At 40.8% G+C, this 11,736-nt stretch overlaps 1 protein-coding gene across 2 annotated transcripts in view; it reads left to right on the top strand.

Annotated features, from left to right (window-relative positions):
- The first annotated feature begins 682 nt into the window (after nucleotides 1-682).
- wscd2 (WSC domain containing 2) overlaps nucleotides 683-11,736 on the top strand; it is a 55,504-nt gene continuing 44,450 nt past the window's right edge. The window contains exon 1 of one of the 2 annotated variants that reach the window (XM_050050054.1): nucleotides 683-859. The gene's annotated coding sequence lies outside the window, so the exon portion shown is untranslated. Of the gene's footprint in view, nucleotides 860-7,677; nucleotides 8,260-11,736 lie in introns of those variants that run through there. The other variant, XM_050050053.1, reaches the window with a different exon arrangement.

Here is an 11,736-nt window from a genome sequence, read left to right as displayed (position 1 = left end):
CATATGTGTTCATTTGAGTGACATTTTGCAAGTGAAGGCCACTTGCGGCTCTGGGCCTGTGCCCGGTAGGTCCGCTCAGTAATCCATCCATAAATATATCATGCTGCTGCTGCCATGTGCTGTCTCAGAGAGCCCTAATCAGGTTTTTCAGTGCAGCATATGTTATGTGAAGGCTAATGTTGAAAACAAACATAGGACAGTTCACATCCCTCCTTACAGAACATACCCCTAATCACACAGCTATGACTTTTGTTTGTGTTAATGGAGCCATGTGAAGCTTATCAGTTCAATCCTGGCCCACACAGCTTCTCTGAAGTGCACAGTTTGACAGAAAATAAGTCAGCGTCACTGCCTGTCACCGGTACTTGATGTACGACTTCCAGCCAGTCACGGCATTACAGTTTATCCATACTGTCACTATCAACACACAGAAGATAGAGCGACAGTGATGTAGTAGTGCATATGGATGAAATCATGACGCAAACAGCTACTCACTTCACTACCTGACAAATATTTACTGACTCAGACTGTATCTGGGTTTTTGTGTGTGCTTTACTACATGACAGACAGGAAGCCAGAGGATGTGTGTGAAAACCATCTCTTCAGATAAGTGGCTCAAACCGGAGATGATAATGAAACTGCCTGTCAGTATTAGCAGGCAACAGTCATGAGAGAACAAACGTAAAGCAGCAGCAGCAATGTTGCTCTTTAATCACTCATCTTGTGGCTGATGAGGACAATTGCTTTGCAGTGATAATGTTTAATGATAATGTCACGTCAAGGAAAACAGTCTGGGAGTTGGAGCAGCATTTTATGATTCTGTGCTCCATGTCTTTATCCTCGAGGGGGCAACACTAAGGTAAGAACAATGGAGGACTGCAGTCATATATCTTCCTAGTTGGCAAAAGGAAGTTTTAGAGTTTCTTTGTTTCACAAGTTAAGATTTCACATTGTTTGGGCAATGTGAACAAGCTGTGTGTGTGTGGAAACTGTTAAACAGGAATTCAGCTTAACGTCTTCCCAGTGCTATACAAGACAAATGTTTATTAATGTCCTTGAATCTCAGCAAAGTAAACTAAAATTTATGCAACATGTTGAGAACACTCAAACAAAAGAATTAGTCATAACATAGCGCTGTAAAACTCACTTATGTAATTGCTACTGTTGCCAAAAAGCTGCCTGCGGAGTGGGAAGTAAGTGTTTATTGGTTTAAAGGTCAAACAGAGTGCAGCAACTACATTTATCGATCGTGTTATTCCTGTGTCAAATCAATGAGAACTATTCCAGGAAGGAACTGTAAGGCTTCTCATGATTAGCACGGTACAGAAAAAAAAAACCTAAACACACAGTGGAGTGGTGTCTATTTTAAAATGTGTCAGCAGCGGATGTTTCACTGTTGATCCCATTGAGAATCACTGATCAGTCCCATGGGTGTATGGCCACAAGGCAGGTACTAAATCACCACAATGATCAATAAACATGACACGTGATTATCAGCTGATTGTCATGAGAGACTAGCAGTAAAGTCCCAGTGAAAAATGAGAAGAGGAAAACTAAATCTGTTTGTTGTTTGTGATTATGCAGGCCCACAAAATGTCAGCTGGATGCTTGTTTTAGACTGCAATATGACACTGAACAGGTGACACTTGTGACTTTAGAGTGTATAAAGTGTCTATACGGAACATATACATATCTTACACATGAACATGTGTGATAAAAGTCTAAATCAACAAAACTTTAAACTGAACTATGGACTCAAAGCCTGCACACACACATTGGCAAAGAACTTTTAGATGTACCCAAAACTGAGAAATACAGATGTGTTTGTGAATGGATGCATATTTACAATGGAATAGAGCTGAAACATTTAGTCAGTTTGTTGACTGACAGAACATTACTGTAGCGTAACCTACAGCTATTTTGAAAATGTATTAAAGTCGATAGGTCGATCCAGGCAGACAGCCATTTGAAGGACAGCCATTATGTTTTGTGATCAAGTTCCCCAGAGGCTGAATCCTGATGACTTCAGCAATCCTCTGATGTTTCCTCTAGTGCCACCAAGAGATTGACATTAGTGATTTAGAGTTAAATATCTTAACATCAGGCAGATGGCTGCAACATTTGGCGCAGACATTCATGCTCTCCTCAGGATGAATTGTAATAACTTCAGTGATCTCCTGAGCTTTCATCTAGCCCCAGTGTCAAGTCAAACTTATGCCCTATGTAGGATTTTCCTACAAGCAAACAAATGTAATCCCTCTCAATTATATCGTATAACCGACTAGAAGAGTGAGGCAGTGTATTTATTTGCGGAGACTCTGCCCTGTGCCTGTATTTTCTTATTTTCTTCTTATATTGCTGTGCCTGGGACGTTCCTGGTGGTTGGTGAGGTTGGGATTTTATAAAAAGGTAGCGACCAGACCATAAGCAGCACGCATCCAAGAGAAAAATACAAAAATTGCAGGCACAGCACCAAAAAAATAAAACAAAACAAAACCCCCTGCAAATATGGAGGCGAAATCTCAAGCGGACAAAGATTGTCCCAAAACAAGATGAGGTTGACTTTCACTTTTGCCGGTAACACTGTTTACAAAAGGTAGGCTGCTTGACATTTCCTTCATGGTACACCTTTAAGAGTTTCCAATAGTGTGTTTTATGATCACAAACCTGCAAAACTAACATTATCATCAATCTCAGTTACACATTGTGTTTAGTGCTAATTGGCAATTTAGAATTTATAAACAACAATTTGGATTCTGATAAACATTTTTTCAGACATTTATTGACTAAGGCTGGGTTGCACCAACAAGGATTAATTTAATCTAAGATCGGCTCTAATCACAGTTCAGTAAAACTAGGTTTGTAGTGAGTAAATCCAGATTTAATCCCAGTTATTAGTTTAGTTTTTAGATTTAGTTCAATCCCAGAATTAATCCCAGTTTAACTAAACTAAGTCTATTTATCTAAACAGAATTGAACTGAGTTTAATCAGTAGGGACATGCATTATATCAAAATTAAAATAGTAAACACATAAACAAATACTTATAAATAAATACATAGATAAGCAGCATGCTGTCAGCATCTGGTAAGGGGGGAGGTAAACTGCTAAAACATTTTTGCTTTTCTGTAACAATAAACTTTACATTGTTGTGGATTAGTTAGAAAGTTGCTCTAAAACAGTTTCCTTGACAAAAATTCAAGTGGGTTGAGTCTGTCTCTCAACTTTTTCCGTTATGAGCACAAGTTCCATTTCAGCTCAGTGTGGGCGTCTCTTGTTTTTTATTTTTGATCATTTTGCTGGATCCATCTCAAAAAGACAGACATTGTAAAAGTTAAACCTCCTCAGCTGTAGGCTTAAAGTTAAACCTGGCTCAAAGTTTAAATTGGAATTTAAAGTTTTGGTGCAACAGAGTTAAATTTAATCTAAGTTTAGAGTAAAAGCTGAACTGAGATTTAAAGGGTAGTTTAAATCTAATGTTTTTAAATTTCAAGCTAGTTTTAAAGCCTAAAAGAAAACTGATAACTTGAGAAAAGAAGAAAAGGACAATGAAAGATGATGTCCATCTCACGTGTAGTTGTGATCAGAGAACATAGTTTAGGTATGGGAAACAGCTTCCTCTTCCTCCCTACGTCATGCCTCTGCCTCTTTGTTACATGCATGTGAAATTTAAACACCTCAACATGCACAATTGATGTCAACAAGAGTAAAAGAGCTGATGTTTCATTGTTCCCTGTGAGCTGGAGGTGACATTCACAGTTCCCAAGTGAACTTGACGCGGTCCTAGTCTCATGTGACAAACACTAGCACCTCAAAAGAGATGCGATGGCTCTCTGACGGTAGTGTTTTGATTTTTGTTGTGTAAGAGTTTCCTTTAAGAAACCTGAAACTGAATAATCATCAGTGATGATGAGGTGTATGTTAGCTTCTGACATCAGTATGAGGCCTTTACATGTGACAGCTAACCTAAGGGGAATATCTTTCATTCTTGTTGCAGCATGTAAGATGTGAATGACTTCTACTCTGTCACATTGTAAAGACATGTGACAAATGACCCTATTTCTCATGAAGAACTCACAATAATGAAGTTCTTCCTAAACTGTAGCTCCAGTAGATTTCTCATGAGGCTCTGTTTACAGCACGAAAGCTAGATTGGTCTCTTGGGTGAGAGTTCCCTTTGAATACAATCACGTGATGTGTTATAACATGAATAAAATTATATTTAATAGACTTTGTTTTCATGTTTTGTGCATCAGATATGTGGTGCTGCACTGTATGTGCAAATCTGAAGGAGGGAGAATACCAACAGCATAATCTCACATGAGCTATTTTTTGGATTGTGTGTGGTATCTGTGCTCACAACAGCCATTTGTCAGATGGTGACACATAACAGGACCAGCAGAAGAACCATTTAACTGGTCACAATCTAAAAATGAAAGAACATTTTGTCCCCCTTTCATACTGCCGCCTACGTAGCCCCATGAGAGAGCGGAGATTTTACACAATGAGCCCATTATCGCCTATTTACTTCTGTCTTCTGAAGCGGGGATAAACCAGTGGTGGTCACACACAGGTCAACACACAATGCACACAATGGAGCAATTGCAGGCTTGTGATGCAGATGTGTGAGTGTTTGACGCTGTTTTGGTGGGTCTGGAGTTTTATCTCCTGCAACACATGATTTACCCCCCACTTCTGACCTCTAACAATATCATGCATGTATGTGTATATCCTTGAAAAAAGACATAAAAATAGGAGAGATGTTTTGCATCTCTCTGCAGTGCTCTGCAGTTTGATTTAACTTCCTCAAACATCAGCTGAGTTTTTGGATCCTGTTGTTTGGCCACTGTCCCATCCTGTCTGCCTGATTCAGCATGAGTAATATCACTGCTGCACACTGGTGATTTCAAGACTGTCCCTCTAAGTTGGAGTCCGTCGCTGAGTCACCATTTAGAAGAGAGTAATTGTAAGTGGCAGCGCTACGGGGGACAGACAGCACAGACAGCAACCAACCCATGAATTGATGCTGCTGAAATATGCAGAGTCATCCTCTGTTGTGTCAGCACTCCATCCCTTAAGGACAGACCAGCGTTAAGCTTGTAATAACTGAGTGGCTTATTCAGACTGCAGGTGTTGGAGCCAGGAGGGACAAAGTAGGCTTTGACTAACCTCACAGGTGAGACAAACCCTCAATACTCTTTCATTAAAACTTAATCTTTTTGTTGGACCCATTTACCAGCCAGGTGCACTGGAGGCTCTAAACTCACTGTACACTCCCTATCTACATTCTTCTCTGCATCCTGCTTGCATGTGCATGTCTATTTGTATACATGCCCTTTAAAGATCTGCGTAATGCAGTTGCTCTAAGCCATTGATTTAACAGCCGTGACTGTCAGGGACAGAACGATAAAACTGATTGAAGCGCACTGTTTACACACAAGGAGATTTGTAGTTAAACTGAATGGATGATCACCCCGATGTGACACTGGAAATCCTGCGTGCAGCAGGGAGATACACAGCGGCTGAACATCTGGAGGTGGGTTTGAGAGGGGTGAAGCAGAAATCGGGATTAAAATCAGAAAGCAGTGCATGAAAAAAACCTCTCAGTGTTAATCAAAACGTGACAGTGGTGTGGTATACCAGTGTTTGTGAGGGTGAGTTTGTGTACATGTATTAACATCAGTGCATTCAGCTTTGGATACTATTAACACACACACACACAGTTTCACATATCTCACATACATAATATAGATGCATAGATAAAATTCATTGTCAAAAATATACCTGATTTGGCTCAAAACAACCCATTGTCTTTGGGTAAAGTTAACCAGCATTGTGTTAACAATGATATGATTTCAGCAGTGGTGGACGCAGGCTGTCTGAGGGGCAGGGGAGAAAAGAATAAAAGGGGCACCAGCATGCAGAAAGTTTGCTAGCATGTAGCACAGCCTACATGACATTCATGGATTAGGTGACAATGAGCCCCTGGGCACAGACATGCAGAAGGCCCCACGACCTCTTCTACACAGGAGCTAGGCACACAGACTTTATAGACATATAGCCTCATTTTGTTCTTGTTTCACACTCTCTGTGGTTGTGTGCCCTTTGTGGCCATTTTGTGTTTCTGTAGTTTATGTTTCTGTGGCCTGTTTTTGTTATTGCTCAGCATCTCTTGGCAGTCATTTTGAGTCCCTTTGTAGATGTTTTGAATCTCTTTGTAGGTGCTTTGCATCTCTTTATGGTCATTTTGTGTCTCTTTGTGGTTGTTTTACCACTTTTCAAAGTTGTTGTGGGTGATGGCGTATGGTAGGCCTAGTTAGGATGGGCCTTAGTGTACGCTTTTATAATGGGCCCTAGTGCAAGACTTTGTATCTAAACTGGCTACAACTTGACACTGGACAACGTCAACATACATATTACACAGTAACCATCAGTGCAAATCTATATGTGACAAAAATACGAAATAAAATAACAAAGTATTCATTCAATTAAATATCTTTTTTAGCGTTTATTTCTGGTTTTATAGTTCATGTAAAGTAAACATATAAATTTATTGTAGAATAGATTGCTACTGACTCACGGAAAAAAAGAAACTATAATGGAAATGTGTTTTCTTTTATGTGAGCATATACAGCAGTTGGCCCCACTTTTTTAATCTAACATGAGTTCTTCTTTGAATATGGGTGTGTTTCTGAGATGACAATCTGAATGATTTACAAGAGTCTGTTCTCTGGGGAACATACTATTGGAGGTACTGCTCTCTCAACCCCCCCGTCCAATGGGCCCCTGTGCAACCGCACTGCCTGCACTGTCTGTATTTACACCCCTGGTTGCGAGTCTCTGCCCTTTGCAGCTGTTTTGCATCTCCTTATTTTATGTCTCTTTGTTGTCATTTTGAGTCTCTTCCTGGTCGATATTGAGTAATTTGAGTGACATTTTGCAGGTGAAGGCCATGGGGGCCCCCTGACACTTTCATTAATCCATCCTTCCGTCACAGCATGTTTTTACTGAGGTGCTGTTTTCAAACATGGGGACACCATGTTTTGCCTCCAGTGAGGTTTAGTAGGCCCACTGACCCTCAAAAGAGGAATGAAACTATAAAAACATACATAAATAAAATCTTAGAATTGAACTTAAACTAAAAACTAGGACCATACTAATATTCTGAACATGGTTCGTGCATGTCTACTTTATATTGTCCTGCATTGGTATGACAAGGTGCATGCTGGTACCCTGAGACCAGGGTCTAGCTGCACTCCAAACTAGCTGTGAGCCTGCTGCTATCAGTATTAATATCACTATTATTGCTGCAGTATATCTGTTTTTATGACCACTTTCCATTGCTGTCACTGCAGTCGGCAGGGTTCCAACAGAGAGCCATATATATACACTGCACTGTTAAGACTTCATATTGGCTCAACCTCCCTTTTCAAATCCACAGTATCTGAGAGATTTAGAAACACTCAGTGGTGATTTGTAGTTTGCAGAGATCTATTGAAGCTGGTGGTGGCAATCAACCCAGGCAAAATGCTTGTATGCGCAAAACTAACCTGACTGCTAATTGGGATTCCGACTGAAGCCCTCGGACCAAATCAAACTCAAATTGCCTTATCAGCAGGGAGAGTGTCACCGCGCCAGATCTCCCCTGTGTGGCCCGGAGAGCGGAGCGCAGCGCAGCGCGGCGGCCACTGCGCCTCATATGAGAGCTCTGCTGTGTCTCTTTAAGTACAGCAGGCAGTGCTGTTGGTCCGTGTGGCAGACACAGGCAGCGCAGGGCGCACGGTGCGGCGCTGCCTCTCCGCAGCGTCAAACAGCCTTCACATCGGACAGGCGACAGAAAAGACAGGTCGACCCACCGCCTGCATCACGTCCACGTCTGTGAACAGTTGAGGGGAGCGAGTGGAACAAAGAGTGGACCGTCTCAGCGCGGCTGGGGATGATGAGGACTGGTGGTGAGCCTACAGGGCCATTAATATTACTCCCTCCTTCTTCTCCGACTGGGTGCTAGAAGCGTGTAGCGGTTTGTCTGCGGTAGATTATTGAACAACACTGAGTGACTAAACGAGCTAATGAGATTGGCAAACTGGCGTCAGTTATCTGCGGATCAAAGCCCAGTAAAAACAGCCTATCAGAGAAAATATTTTTTGTTGCTCAATGATCGTGGAGATGAAACATGTTTGAGAGATCCTCCGCTGAGTTGCGTCCTGTGAACTGCATCAAACCATCTGCTGCTGGAGCGTCCTCTTGACTCCTGTTTAAGGTAAGAGGAAGTCACAACACATGTTAAATTTGATTTGATAAAAAAAAAAAACACACACCACAGAAAAGCTGTTGTGTAGCAGCTCAGAATCAGTCCTGTCAGATGTAGGGCGGTTTTACAGAAGTCTGTGTGGACTCCCAGTGAAGCTGCACTCCGGCATTAACACTGCTGGTTAACATCCTTGAGGTAGACCATAACCCACAAACCCAGAGACCAGTTTTCCAGAATTTATTTCAGTATTTTTACTGTGTTGAATGAGCAAGGAAGCTGCCACTTGCTCCAGGAAACCCTGAACAGTAGCTGCAGGTATTTCAAGGCCAGCTATGTTTTGATTAGACTGAGCCTCAGGTGATAAAAATACCTGAAGGAAGTAGAAGTAGTGCCCTAATCTGCCCTGTCTGTTTCCAAACACCACACAGTAGCATGTCTGTTTATGGGACTCACTTGGCTAACACAACTGAGATGTTTGTCTTAATATTTTCCTGTAATATTTGCACTTGTAGTGCTTGTATATGCTGACAGATGTGAAGGTGTCCCTGCTCTCTACCTAGTGCATTATCATGTTCAGTGGGCAGTACAAATGCATTAGTCTCTAACCAGATGCCCACAGGCTGAACACCCTCATCATTTTCCCCAAAGTGTGAAGTCGCTGGGCTTTCATTAGAGCTCTCCTGCTAATTTTTAACCAGAGCTGCAAATCAGAAACAGACAGAGCCTAACCTGCATTTCCACTCCTCATCTGTTCCCTCAGAATCTAATTGTGGATTTGTCTGGATTTTAGTGTCATCAGCGTGTGCAGAACCTCACATATTTTGTTCTCTGAAGCTGTTTATTTATTCATGTTGTAGAAAAAGAGTTCAGCTCTTCTGTTTGACAGTGTTTATCTATTGTTTTTGGCAAATATTCTCTGATTTCAGTTTTTCAGATGAGAGGATGTGCTGTTTTTCTCTTTTTTGTATCATAGTAAGTGGAATATGTTTGGGGTTTTGTCTTGCTTTTTTTTGGACACAACAAGATATTTGTCACCATGGTTTCTGAGAAATAAAAAAGGGCATGTTTCACTATTTTCCTGACACTTTAAAGAAGTAAATCAAGAACATAATATGCAGTTTTTCAAAAGATGGGAAAGTTGGATAGTGTATAAAACACCTATACATTCTTCTTTTTTTTGTAGGGTTACAACAATAAAAAAACAAAAACATACAACCAATAAGATACAAAAAATCCCAGCAAACTACAAGTTGGGACAAAGGGAACAAGGACAGAGGGAAAACAACCAAGACAGAGCATTATATAAATATGTGGATGCGTGTTTATACACAAAAATATAAACGTGCATGATACATATTTTACGTGGTACAATATCAAATTGTATTTTATGTTATGTACACTAGTTGACACCTCAGATTGTAAGAAAGGGTGCAACTCATCAGTACGTCAGATTACAGTAGTATAAGGACCCCATATTTTCATGTAGATGTCTTGCCTATCTGTTAGCTTGTAACATAGTCTTTCACTGATATATCAACTTTAGCTTTCCAATGTCGCCGCACTATTCTGCATCCCGTAATAAGGCCTATCCTGCACCATAAGATTACACCTATATGTTCTTTATTTGTTTAAGGTGGGGTTTTTTTAATTATCTTTTTTTGTAAAGTGATTAGAGTATCACAGGACACACCCCAACACTCAGGTTCTATATATTAAGTTTGTTTTTCTGTGTTCGTACCTGTATTTATGTTTACTTTAATGGTCCTTCCTCAGCTTCTGTATAATCTACTTTAACTCACTTTTATGCTACCCTCTGCTACAGCTGTGTTTTACAGAAGACTAGGGAAAGATAAGGCTATTAAGTCTTATGAGGACAATTAAGTTGTTTGTCTGGACCTTGGTTTAACCCGGTAAATTGAGAATTGAAAAAAAAAGAAGATAATATGCAGACTAATCAATAATGAAAGTAACTGTTACACTACTGATCCTCAGCTGTTGAAGCCAGTGACTTACAGGGTAACACCTAATGATTCTAAGTAAATTATGCAAATGCAGTGGCCTCCTCTCCCCCCCTCATTGTTTCTGATGACCTCGGTGTACTGTAGATCACTGTATTGAACAAACCACTCAGTGCGAAGTGTCCAAGCTAAAGAAGAAGACCATAGTGGTTGTTAAGATTGATCACAATGCTGTTAAAATCAATCCATGAATGGCACTAATTGCTCATGCTGCTGCCATTTCAGCACTTGGCATGACAGTAAATAAAAAGCATAGAGCATGACAGACCTCTTGTTATGGCACTCAGTTCATAGCTCCTGAATCTAGACCGAGCAGAACTGATCGATATCATGAGCGTCACTGTGAAATAAAAATCAAAGCTCCCCGTCCACCGTATTCTAATTTAACCCTCTGGTGATGGGAGTTTTTTGATCACATTATTATATAATAATGTGGTTTCACCTGCACATGGCAGAAAGCTGTGGACACTCATTTAAAAAATAAAATCACTTAGATTTTATTGTTCGTAACAGCGGCTGTGTTGTCCCGTGAGCTCAGTCCTCCCTGAGGCAGAGGGTAACAGGCGTCAGAGGAATATGCCAACAACTGGAAAACATATTTCGCTGGCGAATGAGAGGGTGCTGTTACCACTACTGCTGTTGCTTTAGTGAACAATCAGGGTCAAAGTCACAGCATTTTGCATCGCCAAAGCCCCTCTGGGATTCAAGTGGAGCATCAACCTTACCGATTGCACCAAAAAAGCTTGAATCCTGAAAGGAAAAAAAATCTTTTGTAAACTTGATGTTGAAGTTTTTTCACACACACTTTGCAGTGGCTGCAGAGGAGAACTTGAAAGTTGCTCAGATATGAAGTCCTTTGTGTAGCGACGGGGTGGCCGGCAGCAGAGTGAGAAGGCTTTGAATTCCTCCGGAGCTTATCTCTTCATCCTCTTGGTGACCTCTCAGGGACATGCCATGGATCATATCCAATGGCCCGCAGGCTTTGAAGATCGCCAGAGGAACTGACAGGAATTACAGTTTGCATGCTTGTGCTAGCCATTACAGTGAAATAACAGTGGTGCAGTGCGAGCTGTGTGTAGGCTGGGTGGTGTACTCACTCCTGATATATCACCATCAAGAAAGGATGTCAAGATCCTCATTAGAGCTCCTACAAAAATAGCTTGGCATTAAATAGCCTGCTGTCTTCGCCAAAGACGTGCTGAAAGTTTCATACTGTTTATAGAGTCTGACGCTCTAAAGCAGAATAGCTTTAATACAGTCAGTGACTTCAAATTCTATTTTTATTGGTGTGAATTTAAAACCCAAAGGGGTATGCCAAATTTTATTAAAGTTTAGAATAGCTTATTTTGCTCTTCCTCGAAAGAAAAGATGATCTTTGAAAGAGGATAATCTTTAAAACTGTGTTACGGTCACACAGATCCGTAGTAGAGTAGAGTAGGTCAGTCTTGCTGCATGCACATCTCAGCCA

This window comes from Epinephelus moara, chromosome 8 (assembly GCF_006386435.1).
Source record: "Epinephelus moara isolate mb chromosome 8, YSFRI_EMoa_1.0, whole genome shotgun sequence".
NCBI lineage: Eukaryota > Metazoa > Chordata > Actinopteri > Perciformes > Serranidae > Epinephelus > Epinephelus moara.
Note: the sequence above shows the minus strand (reverse complement) of the source record. Positions and strands in the feature narration are given on the sequence as shown.